General features: G+C 34.1%; 1 long non-coding RNA gene and 1 pseudogene across 1 annotated transcript; one reads left to right on the forward strand and one right to left on the reverse strand.

Annotated features, from left to right (window-relative positions):
- Nucleotides 1–3248: 3248 nt before the first annotated feature.
- On the forward strand, nt 3249–13564 carry LOC112509594 (annotated as a pseudogene).
- LOC112509603 lies at nt 12451–14373 on the reverse strand. The gene is made up of 2 exons (XR_003068839.1): nt 14211–14373; nt 12451–12676 (listed from the first exon to the last, which is right to left on the reverse strand). It is a non-coding gene; the product is annotated as an uncharacterized LOC112509603 (long non-coding RNA).
- Nucleotides 14374–20193: the final 5820 nt, after the last annotated feature.

Raw genomic sequence — 20193 nt, forward strand, 5'->3', positions numbered from 1 at the left:
CGAGTTCGAGTTCGAGTTCGAGCTTGAGAAATAGTTATCGAGTTCGAGTCGAGCTTTGATTTTTACTACTCGCGAGTTTTCGAGTCGAGTTCGAGCTTGGAAATTCGGTTTCGAGTTCGAGACGAGTATAGTGATACTCGAGCTCGACTCGTATCATTTACACCCCTACATAGGACTGATCGATCATATAAGAAAACATGTTCATTTTACCTACTGAAAGTAAACAAACTTTTATCATACATCCCATACCATCAAGTAATAATCCACAATGTGGAAAAACACATATTTATTTGTAAAAAGATACATCGCTAATACGATGTTAATTAAACAAAATTGTTATTACTTAAATTATTATTATTATTATTATATATAATTAAATTTAAAACTTAAATATTCCAACTCCATGCAAGTCTCAAAGCATAACAACAAAATATAGAATATAAAAAGATAATACCTTATTAATTATCGTTACTTTACATTTATTGATTAGTAATAACTTTGAATATATATTGGAATTCAAACGTATAATAACGTTAATAAATCCAACTGGTAAAATAAACGTAACAAAATTACGGAAATAATTTGTATTATAAGTATTAACAAATAATTTAAAATATTTAGTAATAATAATTATAAATAATAAAAAAAGAAGATGATGTAACATGTAACAAACGAAAGTGACGTAAGTTTTCCTTATATAAAAATGTATTGAGTTGACTTTAATGAAACTTTGAATGAGCCAAGGGACCATTCTACCCCTGTGAACTTTATAGTATGGTACGTAGGGGGATAGGGGCAGTATAAACATTTTGTACGGGTTAATTATCATTATTTTTAATTATTTGTACTATGTTCACTATTTTATTTTTAATTTTTATTTTTTTAATTTATAATCATTTTTATATATTTATAGTTACCGACATAAAAGTTTTAATTTTCTAAATACGTATTTTAGATGCTTTTTCGTGGATAAAAAGGAAAGAAGGTTGGGTGGTCCTCACACTCAAATAATACCGGTGGCTATCGGACAATTTTGCATATTAATGGCTTCGTACCTTTAATTGTTTTAAATAAAATTAATATATATAGAGAAAATGTTAAATAAATAGAAAAACCAAAAACCATAAAAAAACAAATTAAAAAGTATTTCAATAAGGATATCAAATTAACAGGAAATATAATAGTTTTTCTAGTGTAATTAATTTCGTCTATTTTTTGTTTTTTTAAATAAAAAATAAAAGGTAATGTTTTATTTAATTTAAAAAATATTGTTATAACCAATCATTTAACCACATCATTAGAGTTTAATGGTTGATAAGATATATTCTAGTTTTTCATTCTTTAGAGTTTTACCATAAACTTATCATTTTTTAGAGTTTTATATAAACAAATTATAAAAAATATATATATAGCATTTAACTTATCATCAGTGAGATTTTCATACCAGATATAATTTCCATTTCATTTAGACATACATTTTTTTTAATGGAAATGGTATAATATTATTTTCATTTTCATAAAATATTACAGTCTATTACATTGCACAAATCATAGTACACAACTAGTTACTAGCAACGAGCCTAAGGAAACCCAGTTAAACAAAGTCCAAATAGAAAAAGAAAGGAATGATGTAAAGAGGTTGTTGAAAAAAGTAATTAGAACACAACGAAGCCAAGAGTTCATAGCAAGGAACTCGTTACATTACAACCACAATGGTCGTTAAATTCAAGTTAAAAAAATTTAAAACCTATAAAACCTTGAACATATTTGAAAGCCAAAGAGATGAGGTAAATAAAAGAGGGACCTTCTAAAGCACAAGTACGTTTACGTCATGTGTAAGCAAGATTAAAAAGTAACGTTGTGTACTTTTTATATCATCATCAAAAATCTATCAAACAATCATATAAAATAACATATATTATTTTCTTTGTAAAAACCCATATTTATCTCAACTTCAAAGTTAAAATTATTTACTAAGTATCAAAAGTCTAATCACAAAACTTATCAAGAGACAGATATGGATAAAACATAAACTAAATCGTACTATATTTTCTATTTATAGAAGCAAAACGTCTTTTTATATCTTTGCTTCATCTATGTTCAATCACATACTCTATAATTTAAAACATAATTTCCATAACCACCGTTGTTAATATTAATATTCATCATTTATAATATTACAATATTTTACTCTGTACCAACCAATTAATCGATTATAAATTTATATTTATATTCGTAAATATATTTTTATACAGAATTTCATGCTTATTCTACCTTAAAAAGTTGTGATTTCGAAGATAAAATTCATATGTAAAATATCAGATAAAAAGTTTAAAGAATATGTATGTAATAAATGTAAAATGTAAATGTGAATGTGAAAATGCAGTAAATGGGGAAGTAAAAGTGAAAGTAAATGGTAAAAAGGGGTTTGAATGAGATTTGACAATGGAGGGTGTGTCCTCTAATAAAGTGTAAGACTTCCCCACCCATGTGTCTTTTTTAATATATATACCAAGTACTATCTTGTTAACCCCTCCCTCTCTTTTCTTTATTTCTCTCTCACCTCCCTCTCCCTCCCTCTCCCTCTCTCTCTCTCTCTCTCTTACTGACTTGGCTCTCCGACATTGACTTGTTCTCCGGCGAATTGCTCCGGCGATGACGCCAGAGCTAGAGATCGGTGAGCTCAGCTGAACCTGAGATACGATTTTACAGATTCTATCTCATGCCTTACATTTTTTTTCTGCTTTCAACATCATCAATTAAGTTGGCGTGATTCGCGTTTCCACACGAATTCACCATGCGATTCTGTTGGGATTTTCTAGGGTTTCAATTTGATTTCTTCCTGCTGTTTTAATTCACTCAAAACCCCATTTCGTAATTGTGGAATTAAATTCCCTGAATTTATTACTGAGATTTACCAATTCTGCTGTTTGAATTACTTGATTCTCCTCTTTAATTTCGATTATTATGGTGAATTTTCGTGCTTGCTGATAAAAAAAGCTAATTGGGGGGGGTCTGTAGACATTTCTGGGTATTGTTTGATTGTATCAGAATTTTGGTGTTAAATTGTATATATTTGGTATTTCTGTGTACTTGGCACAAAAATGCTTTTGTTTTGTCTTAAAAATTGAATGGATTTTGGCCTGTTTATCTTTCTGTACTTTTGTTGATGTTGAATTATACTTGTTAGGTAGAAGATGATCATTTATGTGAAGAAATGTATTTGGGGCTTTTTGGCAGGTTAGGTTCAGAGAATGGGAATTGGAATTCAAGACAAGAAGTTGGGATCTACCGGTTCTAATCAGAGAATTCATTCAGTTCTGAGAATTTGGTTTTGGTGGAGAAGATAGAATTTAGAGAAATTTAACTGCAAGAAAGTGACTGAATTCTTGCTTATTGGTCTGAGTTAAAGTATGAACTTTGAGAGGGGTTTTCCAATCCCTCGGCATGGAAATGAGGATTCCCGGAGTTCTGTGACTCATGGAATTCCCGTCCCACCTGAGAGTGGAATTGAGCATCATCACGGTTCCTGGACTGCAACAAGCGGAGGAAGTGGAACTGTGGGTGGTGGGGATGCTAGAGCGACTCCAAGAAGGCCAATTCCGATGGATAACGGGACAGTACATGGCTCGGAATCATGGAATACGATAAATCTGGAACAGCCAACTCCCATGGGAAATGGAGTTACTGAAGATAGGAATCCAACTTTGGAGAGGACAATTTTACAAAGGAGCGGAATCGCCCGAAATGCCAATGATTGGAAATCAGTAATTCCTGGAAACTTGTTTCCTCACAGGAATGGAATTGGCCAGAGTAGGAATTCCTGGAGTCCAGCGACTCCAGAAAAGATTGTGAATCAGAGATCAAATACAGAAAATGGATTGGAAAGTGAGAATTGGCAAGATTTGATTGGGATGTATACAGGTTTGTTGAAAGAAGATACAGTTGATAAAAATGGAGTTCTTGAGGATATTAATCCTACACCATCAAAGGTTCGTGATTATGGGAATCAAAATTGGGTTGCAAGTAACAATAAGAATGCAACTCATAGGTCGAGTCCTAGCCCATATTGGAATCACACTTCAAATCAAGCCTCAACGACCTCAGACCCATACCTGAAAACAAACGATCCTGCAAATTGGAACAGCAATCTTTTGGCAACGTTAGTAGGGTCCCAGAACAGCTCGACACACACGTCATCAGCAAATAAAGCACAAACCAATGGCATCCACCATATCTCAAATAGATCAGCAGTTCCAAATTCAGCTAATCAAGTTGAAAGCAACAGTATGAGATCTACCTCTTGGACTTCTATGCTTGGAAGTCAACGAACTATGAGGTTCACTTCAAACAACCTGATCAATGATGCACACAACACAGAAGGTGATTAATTTTGTTAATATTTTTTCAACAAATACAATTAATTTATAGCAAACTAAAATATTCAATAATGATGATGGAGAACTGTTTTTGTTTGATACAGATGGATTCCCAGTGGCTTATCAACCGGGCTACAAACCAAATTCACCACCAAGATCAGCAGCCTCTAGCATAATTGATTCTTTCCCATTTGCTCCAATCACACCAGATAATCAAGGAAAGCATATGCACAGCCAAAGGGTACCAGAAAATGGCAATTTTCGCGTTGAAGGAACCTCGACTCCAGCAAAAGACAGTCGTGAAAATCAAACTGTATCAAGAGAAGACGCAGAGAACCTTTACAATGAGCTGTTGCAGACCATTGGAGACTCCCCACCATCTGCAATTTCAACAACACAGAAGGAACTCGGTGTTCCCGAGAATACAGATGAGCAGGGCATTGACTTGAACAAGACACCCCAGCAAAAGACGCCCACAAGAAGAAAAAAGCATCGCCCAAAGGTGATTAGAGAAGGGAAACCCAAGAGAACGCCAAAGCCCAAAGATCCAAGTGACGGTACTTCAAATGAAACACGGGTAAAAAGGAAGTATGTGAGGAAAAAGGGTATAAATATTTTAGAAACACAAGGAGATGATGTTACCAAAAATATTCCAGTGGCAAGTGTTGGGAAAAGAAAATATGTGCGGAAAAAGGGCCTTGAGAAGTTTGGAGATGAACAGCAAAGCAGGATGGATGATGTTGCAACATCAGTTGTCGGTATTCCAGCCAAATCTTGCAAAAAACAGCTGAACTTCGACTTGGATCCTGTAGCACAAGATGAAAGCTATGGCATTAGAAGCAGCCAACAGGGTATAGATGTTAATGTCGAGACTCCAGCAAGATCTTGCAAAAAACAGCTGAAATTCGACTTGGAGCCTGTAGCACAAGATAAAGGTTATGGTATTAGAAGCAGCCAAGAGGGTATAAATATAAATGTCAATCCCCAAGACATAGGGCAAGAAAGAAGAATCAACAGCATACTTGAGAGACCAGCTATAGAGATTGCACAGCAGAATATATCCATGCAAAGTGGGAACCAATATGAGCTAAATGTTCCCATTACACCTCTTGCTAACACAAAGCACCATGCCTTGAACATGCTTGCAAGAAATATGACCATAAAGAATTCCATTCCGGAACATGATAGAAGAGGTAACTTGTATAATAAGGTGAACCAACGTTTTCATGGAGAAGGAATCGAAAATCTTGTGCTTCAAGCAGATATGGTGTCAACAAACCTTGAAAGAGTGCGAGAGCCAAATTTGATGAGTACTCCTCAGTCTCTCGCAAGCAAAGGTATGCTCAACTTAGATGAAAGAAGAGGTATCAAGAGACAGAGTCCCGAGCAGATGTGTCTTAATGCAAATACAATGGATTCTCTCCTCTTGTACCAGAAACTGTTGCTAGGGGTTGCACATCGTGCTTATGATCGCAACAATTTGAGCAGCATTTTATTGGAAAATAGCAAGAAAACAAAGATGCAAAGTGAGTTTCAAACTCTGGTATCTTCTGAACCTTCTTGTATCATACCTCATAAGCCAAGACAAGAAACAAGACAGATCAATGGCATCTATGGAAATGGCTCAGCCATGCATTTATTGACTTCTAGCACTGAAGGAGTCAACCCTTATAAGACAATGCATGTTGGTGGAAATGTCATCAATGGCCAGTTCCGACCACCAATGGCTGCTACCCATTATTTACAGAAGCATCAGGTTTTCTCTGGAATGCAACACCATCCTCTTAGATCAGTACCAGAAAGATCACAGAGATATATTCAGGGGCATGATATTGGTTCCAAAACTGCAATCATGAGCTGGAATCTACCACCACCTACTCCCTCAAAAGAAACCTCTAGATATGCGGTCACAGCTTACCCTGCTACTTCATTAGAAAAAAGGCAGACTGCAAAACCAAATTCATATAACCAAAGGTTAAATGGATTGAATCAGATGTTTCAGCACCATCGTAATGATCCCTTGAAAGGTTACCAGCAACCCACAACAGTGGCAAGAGGTATATAAACAGTATATAGCACTTTTGAACAACAAAGTCCTGGTTTTTCCAATGGTCAGGAGTTTAATGTGCCTCAATATTTCTATGTATTTGTGCAGGACGACCAAGGAAACAGAAACCTGAACTTTCGGTTGATGACATTACATATAGGCTAGAAGGTCTACACATCTATGATGGGAACAAGAAAGAGCAACATGAACTTGTTCTGTACAGAGGAAGCAATGCTTTAATTCCATTTGAGCCTATCAAAAAGCGGATTCCACGTCCTAAAGTAGACCTAGATCCAGAGACAGACAGGCTTTGGAGACTATTGATGGGTAAGGAAGGGAGTGAGGGTGCTGAGACACTAGAGAACGGTAAAGAAAAATGGTGGGAAGAAGAAAGACGAGTGTTCCGTGGACGAGCAGACTCATTCATTGCTCGTATGCATCTTGTTCAAGGTACATATCATCTTAAATCCTTTGAGTTTACATTATATAGCCAAGAGAAATGAAACCATAAAAGGCTTATTGGCAATTTCTCTCCAAGAAGTAGCATTACCATCATCTAGGTGAAAAGACAGTTTCAGACACTTAGATGAAATAACCATCCATAACAGCTTCTGTCAGTCCCATGCTGCGAGGCTTTGTTGGAAGTTTGCCAGTAGTATGAACATAAGCCAATTCTATTGAAAATATGTTTTCTGTTCAAGTCATGAAAGTTATAATATGTAACTACGTGTGCTGAATTTAACTGGCTTCTTTTTTCAGGTGATAGACGATTCTCACGATGGAAAGGATCAGTAGTTGACTCGGTGATTGGTGTCTTTCTCACACAAAATGTTTCAGATCATCTTTCGAGGTGAGCTTGATGCGCTGTGTTGTCTAATTACCTTTAGAATAGTATCTGTTGATAACAGAAATTGATAGATATTGTTTCTCTTGCAACATATGCAGTTCCGCCTTCATGTCTCTTGCAGCAAAATTCCCTCCTAAGTTGTCAACCACCAAAGAAACATGCTGCCAAGATGGGGCATGTGAAGAGCCTATTGAAGTAGCAGAGCCAAATGGCATCACAAAATGTCATGAAAAGATAAAACAACCAGTACCAGACCAAAGCTTTTTTGTATCCTCAAAACCATCTGAGGACATGACACATCAAATTTCATCAACTAGAGGTGCAGCAAATAAGCAGAGCGGGATATCAGAGGAAGAAGTCATTTTATCACAAGATTCCTTCGACTCTTCCACAACTCAAACTGTTGACGAAATTAGGTCAAGCTCAGGATCAAACTCAGAAGCAGACGATGTAACAACTGGCTTTGAAACCAGCAAACAGTCTGACCCACCAGTAAATCTCATACAGGAAAAAGACCATTCTTGTCATGATAACTGGAGCACATTAATAGATGAGCCAAAAGCAAGCATACACCATCTACCAAAAGAACCTGAGTGTAGCATGCAACTTCCTAGAATGAACGGTGTTGACCTGAATAGTTCATCCAGCTTTATTCCAGCCAACTCCCTTCAGCAGGAATCATTTGTTTCATCCGGTCAGTATCAAATGAGTGCAACACCAGGTCCACAAAAGGCTGGTTTGCTGCATTTTGGAGTGCTAGGAAAAGAAAGCACATCTTCCTTGCCCTCATCTAATTCCGAAATCACTGAAGCATGCCATACAAGTAATGTAACTTGTTCAGAAAATGAAACACCAAAGTTCGCAGGATCATCACAAGGCCAATACAATCTACCAAGCAGCCATCCTGTTCATCAAGAAAACTTTCAGCCAGAACCTCCTGTTTGCTCTAGTCAGATTTTGAACACCAATCATCCACAGGTCGGAGAATTCTTCAAGGAGACAACAAGACATGGTGAAACACTGGCGAAAGGTAAAAATGGTGCCCAAAAACAAGACACCCCTATGTTTGAAGGAATACCTTCTTTGGTGGATAAGCAGATTTGCTTTGAGAATACAGTCCCTGAAGCAAAGGCAAAGGAGCAAAACCACTCTTCTCATGAACCACCAAGTGGGGCAGGCACAAATATGTCTAAGGCACAAAAGCGAAAAGCTGAGGATGAAAGAAATAGAGCCTTTGACTGGGATAGCTTGAGAAAAGAGGCACTGTCCAATGGTGAAAAGGGAGAGAGAAGCAAAGACGCAACAGACTCGCTTGATTATGAAGCACTGAGACGTGCCCATGTCAGCGAGATTTCTGATGCTATCAGGGAACGTGGAATGAATAACCTGCTAGCTGATAGGATTAAGGTATTACAAATACATAACCTTGTGTATTAGTAGTTAGTATCATAGTTATAGATTTCAATATGGTTACTGCTTAATGTAGGATTTCCTTAACCGCCTGGTGAGAGATCATGGGAAGATCGACCTGGAATGGTTGAGAGATGCACCCCCTGACAAAGCAAAGTAAGCCCTCAAGGCAATTTCTTAGATTCAAGAAATGCACTCATAAAATGTCTTCTAAGTTCCTTCTAATCTTTTCTATTGAAGGGATTACTTGCTGAGTGTTAGAGGATTGGGGCTGAAAAGTGTGGAATGTGTGCGCCTATTGACACTTCATCATCTTGCTTTTCCGGTAAGTCAATTTTAAAAGTATTATTTGTTACAAATTTGACATACCAAAGCAGTTTTACATTCCTGATATCTTTTTCCAGGTTGACACAAATGTTGGGAGGATAGCAGTGAGGCTAGGCTGGGTCCCTCTCCAACCGCTACCAGAGTCACTCCAACTGCATCTACTGGAGATGTAAGTATATAAAAGTTCTTCTTCATACGTATATTATTCAAGTTATGAAAAGGATGCTGATTAACTTTGCATACAGGTATCCAGTGCTGGAGTCCATTCAAAAGTATCTTTGGCCCAGGCTGTGCAAGTTGGATCAGTTGACATTGTAACTAACACTTATCCCAAGAACTATACATAAGCAACCCACAATATAAAAAGATGGAAAAACAAGAACTATTCTTGTATTGTTATTCAATGCAAGTGTTTCTGAAAATTTAAAAATGCTCGATTTACTGACTAATATGTGGTTCTTTGACAGATATGAGCTACACTACCAAATGATTACATTTGGAAAGGTATGTCACTCTTTACTACTGGATTCCTAGAGTAGTTGGTTTAAAACGAGAGTAGGATTTACTGATGATTACATAAAAAAATATATGTAGGTTTTCTGCACAAAGAGTAAACCAAACTGTAATGCATGTCCAATGAGAGCAGAGTGCAGACACTTTGCCAGTGCATTTGCAAGGTATGATAATCAAACTCTTTTTTCAGCTTTCTTTAATGGAACCAGTGTCTTGTGTATGTGATTTTGTTTAGCAAAATATGAAGAAATAGGTGATAATCACATAAACCAATAATATAAAAATATTCATGTTGGTTTTAATATTTAAAAATACGAAGTTGAACATCAATTTTTTTAATTAAAGATGTTTTTTATCTTTTTTTAATTTGCAAACAGAGGGAGTGACAAGCATGAGCATAATTACATGTTCTAATACAAATATCGTCCTCCAAGGACCAGAAGGGCTTTTTCAAGATCATTTGATCTTCATATTGAAGCAACATAGTAACAATCATTAAACATTCCACTAACGGTCCAAGAAAAAAAAATCAACTAGACCATGTTGCCTTTTCCAATAAGTTGTTGCTGAGAAGAGGGAATCATCATGAATTTCTAACCACTGTATATTTATAAATTCAAGCATACACTACACAATCCACTCACACAAGAACATAGCAATACCATTGAACTAGTTGATCAATGGTACTTGCCTTAGAGGGTGAAAGGCATGTTACCTAAAGAAAACCCACAGGACTTCAGGAGCTGAACTAGAGCCTGAAAAACAATAAATTGATTGGTAATCTGATGATGATAGGAAATGTTGTTCAAAAAGCTTTCAATCTATCTAGAAGAGTATGCAATTGCATTAATAAAATAATAATCTAACTGACATTTATATGGTGCAGTGCAAGGCTTGCCCTCCCAGGTCCAGAGGAGAAACGAATAGTGACTTCAGATGCTCCTGTTGCAACAGATCCAATACCACCTATGGTTATCAGGCCCATGCCACTACCTCAAGCTGAAAATGGTTTTGATAAAAGTGAGAGATCTTTTGGGAGGAATTGTGAACCAATCATTGAGGAACCAACTACGCCTGAGCCAGAAGCTGCAGAACTATCAATAAGTGACATCGAGGATCAATACTATGAAGATTCTGATGAAATCCCAAGCATCAAACTCAACATGGAAGAATTCACAACCAATTTGCAAAACATAATGCAAGATAGCATGGAACTTCAAGATGATATGTCCAAAGCACTAGTTGCATTGAATCCTAATGCTGCTTCCATACCAACACCAAAACTGAAGGACGTTAGCCGGCTGAGGACAGAGCATCAAGTGTAAGACGCAGGAGGGTCTGAAATATTACCTCTTTATCATATGTTCTTCAGCTTTTAATTTACCTCTCATCCTGTTGCAGGTATGAACTTCCGGATTCACATCGGCTTTTGGAAGGGGTTAGTAATTTTGTTGCTGACAAGTCCTTTGGCACATGCCTATACATAACCAACTAACTTCTACATTCTCCTATTTTCAGTTGGACAAAAGAGAGCCTGACGACCCAAGCCCCTATCTCCTGGCAATATGGACACCAGGTTGGCAGATAAGCTTTTGCCACCTATACAAAAATTGTCAGTATGCATTAATCATGAAGAGAGGGACAAGTGAGGCAGCAACTACTAGAGTTACTCCTTTGTGACAGGAAAGTCATGCCTCATGAGTCAAGTTACAGAGCATGCAAGTCTTCCTTCCCAACCCTCAAGCCGAGCAGCATACATGCATTGAGCCACCTTTTTATACACTAGTAATCTAAGAGCAGACCTTAACCAACACCTTTGCTAGTTCATATATCATGAAGATAGATTTTAAAACAATGTAGGACTAATTCCCAAAGAAACAGATTGACAAGTGTTATATGTAAATTACAACCCCTCCCCTCCCCCCAACAAATTGCACACTCACTTCCAGGAAAATATGCTTCTCATATTCTGCACAACATAACACTAATGTGAAGCTCTCATATCAGGTGAAACTGCAAATTCAGTACAGCCTCCTGAAAGAGAATGTTCAGCCCAACAATCCGGCAAGTTGTGTGACCGGACAACATGCTTTTCATGCAACAACATAAAGGAAGCAAATTCACAAGTGGTCAGAGGAACTATTTTGGTGAGAAACCTCAACTCTACAATACAGGATACATACTGCAACTATCATGAAAAACAAGTTATACCAGCTAAATTTTAACCTGCTTCCGTAACAGATACCATGTAGAACAGCAATGCGAGGGAGCTTTCCGCTCAATGGCACATATTTCCAAGTTAATGAGGTGTGTAACTGAAATTCCAAAATACATTTTTTCCTCAATCTTCAAATGCTACCTATATGGAAAGAGGCCTTCGAAAAAAACACCCCAGCTTTTTTCCTTGCTTTATTTAAACCTTATTAAACTTATTACAAACCATCTCTTACCTCCCATGACCACTTATTCACTTGCAAAATGGTCCAGTTCAAACAGTCCTTGTACAAAATGCAATATATGATTCAACTCGACGGAAGCTTATTCTTGGCTTTCAGACTCATAATTCCAGATCAATATTTATTTAGTAGCATTTCATCCATATATGTGTACCATGCAGATGTTTGCGGATCATGCATCAAGCATGAACCCAATTGATGTTCCAAGGACGTGGATTTGGAACTTGCCGAGACGAACAGTGTACTTTGGGACTTCTGTCTCAACAATCTTCAAGGGTACAAGCTCATGGACCTTATATTGCATTCTTCTAAAGTTTACATGTGTACTTAACAATAAAAACTGGTTTTTCTAGGACTAACTACTGGGGGAATTCAATATTGCTTTTGGAAAGGTATGTATCACTTCAATTCTCAAACAGAACTAGTAAGTGAGCATCATCATGAACAATTTGAATGTTTGGACAATGTGCATCATAAAAGAGGTATTATAACTTCATTACATGCATACACATCAGCACATGTGGAACAGGGTAAGTATCATTGGTAGAACCAAGAAATATGATATTGTTCATTAAGGTTCCCACTTCCCACGTTGATAAACATCTGACACGCTACCATAAGTCACTAAGTTTCTATGGTATGTAACCATATCTTCAGAGAAAGAAATCCTAAGAACGGCATGGAAGTTATGGAATAACTGTACAAAATCAAATACAGTCATAAAAATTATGGGAAGGCATAAAAATTATGGGAAGGCATAAAAATTATGTGAATAATCAACTTAAAAAAATAATGCTGCATAACTAAACAACAGCGACTGAATTCAAGATCATGCATGCAAGCTTCTAAATAACCAAACAAGAGCAGAAACGAAAATAACCAAACAAGATTAAAAAAATCAAGAAATGCTTAACTTCAAATACATTCATGCATTAGTTTGAGTATCACAATTATTTTGGCAAGAACCTAATTGCAATAGTTGAGATTATTACCAAAACCTTTGCTTCTAAGTTCTAAAAACTATATACCTGTGAAATGTCCTACACTAATTAAATTTATAATGGTATGTGGTGGAACATTTGCAGGATTTGTTTGTGTGAGAGGATTTGATCGGAAAACTAGGGCTCCTAGACCTCTGATGGCTAGATTACACTTCCCAGCAAGTAAGGTGATCCAAGACAAAAAACAAAGGCAAATAAATGAGCTAAAACAAATATAAAGCTCCATGTTAAAGAACTGTCGTAGGGAAAAGAGCTCAGAAACTAACCAATCGTTGTACATTCAACGGTCATGTCCATGCTTTAACACAGTCGCAGTGACATATGTAACTTAGCAGAGAGAAGTTGATGCAAGATTGCCATTATCATTATTTCATTTCCCTATGCTCAAAAAAGGAGCCATTCTTTTACCAGTTAGTGCATCTTACAGAAGAAATATGTTAGTTGAGCAGTAGGTTCTTTTTTTGCTTTCAGATACATGTATGTATTTTCAAACAGCTTTCAAATAATACAATTTATCGGGAGCCATTGTCTTGTGCAAGTGATATCTCAATGCATTTGGCTTTCGTGTATGACCATACTTTATCGTATCTCTGTCCAACATCTTTTACGGTCATCCCAAGATGAATATCATTTTGTGTTACTAATTCTGCTGAGATTTATAGATCCTCACACTAAAAAGATATCAACTTATAATTTCTCCATCACCATTGCTAAGTAATCTGCAGTGAATACTCAGGTATCATGATTAACCCATAAATGTTAAAAGTTGTTAAATTGTTATTGAGCTAATTGACAAAAGTGATTCTATCATCCTACTACATCGACTAACATAAATCCATAGCAATAGTTTATAGGCATTTCGTTTTGTGGATCAAATGAGTTATGTTTTCGTTGTAGATTTGAAAAACATTGTTTTGATTCAAGTAAAAGAAAACGCAAGCACTCCATTGTATAACTAATTAGAATATTGGAGTTACAAAACAAAGGAAGTACGGATCGATTCTAAAAATTAGAAGATCGATTTTCAAACAAGAAATACAACATATGGCAAATCCAATATCTCCATAGATATTTGCAAATCAAAACAAATCAAAGCTAAATATAACGTTAAGTAGTAATCAGCCATGGATAACACAAACGTTATTGCTATTCATAAGAAATCAAAAAACATCATACATCGCATATAAACTTCATGTACTTATGAAATAACTTTTTTAATATAAATCTTACCTGATTGATCAGAGAATGAATGAATCCGAACCCTAAACCCTAAAATCTCCCAGTTCTTGCACGACGATTCGTGTTCCTCTGTGCATCTACAAAAAAAAATCATAGAAACTCAAAAGAACAAACGAAATCTGGATTCAAAAAAATCGTACATGTCAGCGAATGAAGGTCCGAAAAAGTAGTCTCTCTCCTTGGCGCTTATATATTTGCATTTTTGGCGGCCCTCTTTTAGTTTTCCCTCCTCTTTCGGGAGACATTACACATTCATATTCTTCTGGAGCCTTCACTGTCCTAAAAAATTGACGCTTTATTTTTTATGTTGAATGAATTTTATTTTTTTGCCTACAAATTTCTTTCATATATACCAAAGTCACACAATTTAAGCTCACCGGTGGACAACCCAAGATTAAATCCGAGACTTGTCTTTTATTTATGTAAAGTTGTCATGCCTCTTTTATTTATGCCCTTTTGATTTTGTAACCGATATATTGTATCCATATTAGCTTCTGCAATGTATAGTAAAAATTATCTTTTCTCCAGTTTTCTGTATTTTATACCCAATTTGTATCCATGATAGAGGCGAAAATGGGTTGAGTTGGTCAGTTTGAAGTTATATCAACAACTCAACCTAATATCTACGGTTTGAAGAATCTCAACCACCCCAATCCATGCAAGTTGGGTCGGATTGGGTTGCTCGAATTCAAAGTTTAAAGTATTTAGGTCTTTTATTCTTTAAACAAGAACAAAAACGACATTTTCATTTATGGATCGCTGGGTTTTCTTATTAAGTAATTACCCCATTGTGTATCCATGGTTTTATTGTTTTTCTGATTCGAATATTTTAATAAATTCTAATGAAGTTTTTAGAGGTATTTGCTTTTTTAGAACGTGCATATTAGATTGATCGAATAGGGTTGGTCGAGGTTTTGTGCACCTCGAAATTGCCCAAGGGTTATCGATGGATATGCCATGAAATAATTCATATGGAAATTTGTATATTTTGTTGTCAAATTTATTTTGAGAACCTACACAAACATACCTTGATGTTAAATCAGTACACGAAAAGGAGTAACGATTACCAACAATAAATGATACTTTTATCCATGAATCGAGGTATTGTTTTCGATCTAAGATCCAATTCTTATAAGGGTATCCTCCATGCTCGTTATTTGCCAACATTTGTTTAGGTGTCAATTTGGGAGTAATGTTTGTTCATGTGAAGATATGTTGAAGATTCAATACGACCAAACAAACCGTCACCAATAGAAACTAGGAGTGGTTTGCTTTGATCTTGTGAAATGATACATATTTTGATGGTATATACATATCAATGAATATAAAATCTTCGATCCTCAAATTTTATGGTACTTTTTAAATGTTGTTTATCAGACACTTATTGGTAAGCGTTTATCGGGTAAGACTTTAGTTCATCAAAACGACATCGTCTACAACAATTTACGCAGTAAAACCTTAATATGACAAGAGTCGTCGCTCTCACTTATTTGATAAGACAATTGGTACTTGTCTCGCTTTTACCAGATAAAGTTCTTACCATATTCATCCGGTAAGGCAACGTAATTTTTCTTCTTACAATTTTGATTTTTGAAATTCAGTATTGAAATGTAACTTAAATATTACATCTACTTGAATTTATATATTTGGAAATTTTGTAATACAGCTTACAAAAACTCGAAAAATCATTCGCATGCATATAACTTGTTCTGGTCCAATAAACGGTCTTGGGCCAAACCGGGCCTTGAATTTCTAGAAATCTTGTAAGACCATCTACATAGACCAGTAATCAAGGTTTGCCTTCGCATAAACAACACTACATATCCGATAAAAAAAACGTAGACCGTTTTATCGGTTGATTGAAAAATGAGCCGATAATCATAATGCATCTCCTACGACCTTCAAAAATACATCAACTTTTTTATGGCCAAAATCCGATGCCCCTAAAAAAGACCGTTTGTTTTTATTTAATATGTTTAATGATCTACACAACTTATTAATTAAGTTTTATTTGGATTTTTGTTTATAGAGTTATTTAGGGTTTGTTGTATCCATTCAACCGTGACATTTCCCAACCTTACCCTTCTCTCAAGAACGACCTCTTTGTTATTCTTCATCTAGAAAAAACCGTTATTATTCCTTATTCGTCGCTCTACCTACTTATGTATCGGATAATGAGATTTTAATTAAATTCATGACCTTCTGCCCCTATATAAGAAAAAATGACTTTATATTCATGAGAAAGTCATGAATTTAATTAAAATATCATTTAAGATTATATCTATACTATATTATAAAACATTTAACAAAAACTCTTAAACATCATTTTTTTATACATAAAGTACTATCTATTGATGCATATTACTTAAAATTTAAGATTACAAGTAAATAATGCATAATTACAATTTATTAAAGCTCAATGTTTGAATTCGTATAGCTAACTGCATATAAACATAATTATATATTGGATTAACATTTCATTTTAAATATAAAAAATGTAAAATATAATTAGGATAATCATTAGGGATATTATAACATAATATTTAATTATTATCTTTATAAAAAAATATCATTAAATTAAAAGTAAATTACCTAGTTATTAAAACTAAATTAAATTATAATAAAAAAAYTGAATYAAAWAAATTACACAAAAAACRWRAACTTTTAAATAGTTAATTATATACAAATATAGATATATATATTTAAAATTTCAAGATATCTTCAAATTTATATTTTATTCAAAATAAGAACATTATCTTTCTTTTTTTATAAAACCACAAAAAACCGTATTATAACATTGACAGAGAACAAAATAAAACGAAACATTAAAATCGAGATGTATCTCGCTACATTGCGCGAGTACCCTTCTAGTACCTAAAAATCTTCATTATGGAATCATTTAAATATATAACATTAAGTGATATTTTGATTAAATTCATGACCCCTTTACCTATTAAAAATAAAATGAATTCATACTCACCAGAATGTCATAACTTTAATTAAATATAATTTAAAGTTATATACATAGATATCTCAAAATTTCAAATTATTTAAGATAGTAACTTTCTTACATATTCTTTTAAATACACGACATTCTGACATATTTTTAGTCATTATTTTGTTATAACATGACATTATTCAGTTAGACAGATGCATATAAAACTTGTTAGAAACTGATGCATTTTTAAAAGAAATTTATTGAATGTTATTTCCCTAAGTAACCCTCGATTTTTAGTCTGTATCCTTTCAAGATTGGGGCTTGTAATTTCTTAAATGATTACAGTTCATATTTTCTTATTTCCCTAACAATTATAAACGAGGAATTGTCCTTCAATTTTGGCAAGTGCATCTAGGGTCGATAAATAGGTAAGGGTAAGCTCGTTACTCATTACGTTTTAGTCTCTTGGATAAGAGTACGGGTAAGAGATTTGTATTAGTCTATCCATGTATTCATTATCCGTTTACATGACATTTTAGTGAGTAAGGATGGATAAATGATTTTTCAATGCCCATTCACCCATTAATATTATTAAAGTAAATCACCTTTTTGTCTTTGTGGCTTGTTAAAAATAGTGGATTTCATCCTTGTAGTTTTAAAATATTATTTTTCATCCTTATGATTTGTAATTTATTTCTATTTTCGTCTCTGAGGCCAAAACACTACTTTTAAATATGAAGGAATGAATAGTAAACCATAAGAATGAAAATAATAATAAATTTTAAATCATTAAAACATAAAAAAATTAATGATCTATAAATCATAAAGACGAAAATATAAAGTTTCAACAAACTATAATCACTAAAAAGATAATTTACTCTTATTATATATACACACATAATTATATAAAATGAAATATTAATATTTTTTCTAGAGTAAGATTTTGAAATTTCGCTTTTTGTCCCTCTATTTTGTATTTGTTATTGTTTTTATGATTTTATCCCCCTGAGTTATAATTTATTATTGTTTTCGACCCTAAGATTGAAATTATTAAATACCCTCAATTTAACTTAAGGGTATTTTAGTTTTTTTTCCTTTGGTTTATTAAATATATTTTCTGGTTTCCTTTTTGATATTTTAATCTTTTCATTTTTTTTACAAAAGAATCAATACATAAAGAATTATATTATTTTGTTATTGTTTATGATTAAATAATTAAAGTTATTCTTCATACAGTTTGTTATTTCATATTTTATTTGTCATTATAGTTTTAGTTTCTTTTTACTTCGATTTTTGTTACTAACGTCATTCAAGTGTAAGTCGTTGAACACCCCGCACATGATCGATAGTAATAAAAAATGGTGTATGCAGTTTTATAAATATAATGTATAGTTTTATAAACTTATTGTAACACATTTATATGATGCATACATTTGTTTGGTATAATTTATTGACTTACGAAACCAAATAATTGTATGTCATGTTAATAAAATTACATACATTTGTTTGACAAAAATAGCTTATAAATAGTGAATAGTTTAGTCATATACAAAATATAATCGTTTGGTCTCTAGTGTGTGTGTATATGATATGTGTTGAGAATTCAACACATAATGCATCCGTTTTACGTCGTTTTACTTAAAATTAGTTTCTTTTCATTTCCACTTTGAGCCATTTTGATTTATTTCTTTATACTTTTGTTATGGATCTAAAATATTGTGGTTTAACTTGTTGGGGCATAAAAATACAAGCTAACGGATAATTTTTGTTAAAACAGCCTGATGCTACAGCATTGCAGCAGCAACTACTTGTTACGTGCACGGTTTTGCGAGGGCTTAACGATTAAGCTGCTGACTTTTGGATGCTGAATGGACGACAGCTAGATACCAGCTGGAAGATTTTTATAATCAGAGATTTTTGAATTAATATGTCATCTTGTACTTTAGATTCCCTTTTATTAACTTTTAGACATTACTTAGTGATTAATACATTTGTTGTTTAGTGCAAGTTTTTGGGTATAAATAGGGGGCTTAGCCATATGTTTTAGACACACCTTATAACATATATGCAAGATCAAAATTAGCTAGTTAAGGCTGATTTTGAAATAATCTTTTGGAGAAATTTCAAGTTATTGAGTTTTTAAGTTTTCTTCTTTAATTTCTCGTATTTTATTTTCCGCTCTTTATTTTACATTCCTTTACGATTATTGTCATTTACATTCCGTCATTTACTTTCCGCAATTTATTTTCTTGTCATTTATTTTTCCGTCATTTACATTCTTGTCATTTACTTTCTCGTCATTTATTTTCTTGTTATTTACTTTACGCAATTTACGTTTATGTCTTTACTTTCCGTCATTTATTTTTTACTTTCCGTTATGAGTAGCTAAGCTTTTATAGCTTGGGTGTAAGACGGAATGTGAGATTTTCAAACAAAACAAAAGTAGCTAAGTGTTTTCGTAAACAACGTTCCATTGTTTCATTCGAGTTTTTATAAAAACCAAGCACACTTCTTGACGGGTTGATCACTTCGAAAGTGTTAAAGTGCAATGGACTTTGAGATAAGTCATTAATAAACACGTCAACTTGAATGACATAAGAGGTAGACTTGAGAAAGTTGACAACAAGGAGACTTGTCATTTATGTTTTTCAAAACTTAACTCCCGACGGGTTGGTCACTATTCGWAAGTGTCAAAGTGTGATATATTCAGAGATGAACTATCAAGAACACGCCAACTCGAATAATATGGGAATCGACTCGAGAGAGTGATTTTTAACAAAGAGATTTGTTTATCCATATATTTTGAAAACACTATCGTGTCACTATCCCCGGTCCGGACACCGCATAGATATATGGGTGGAAAACTATAAGATAATGCAATGGTGAAGTCCGAGACGAATGCCTTCAAAATAGATGGTATAACTTAGTTTCGAAACACTGCTTGATGTAGCATTTCTATAGCATTGGTTGCTGGAATTTGTGTTTGGGTAACATAATCAAATACAATATAAGCATCTTATTTTAAATATAGAAAAT

This window comes from Cynara cardunculus, assembly GCF_001531365.2.
Source record: "Cynara cardunculus var. scolymus isolate 2C chromosome LG 1, CcrdV1, whole genome shotgun sequence".
NCBI classification, from domain to species: Eukaryota; Viridiplantae; Streptophyta; class Magnoliopsida; order Asterales; family Asteraceae; genus Cynara; species Cynara cardunculus.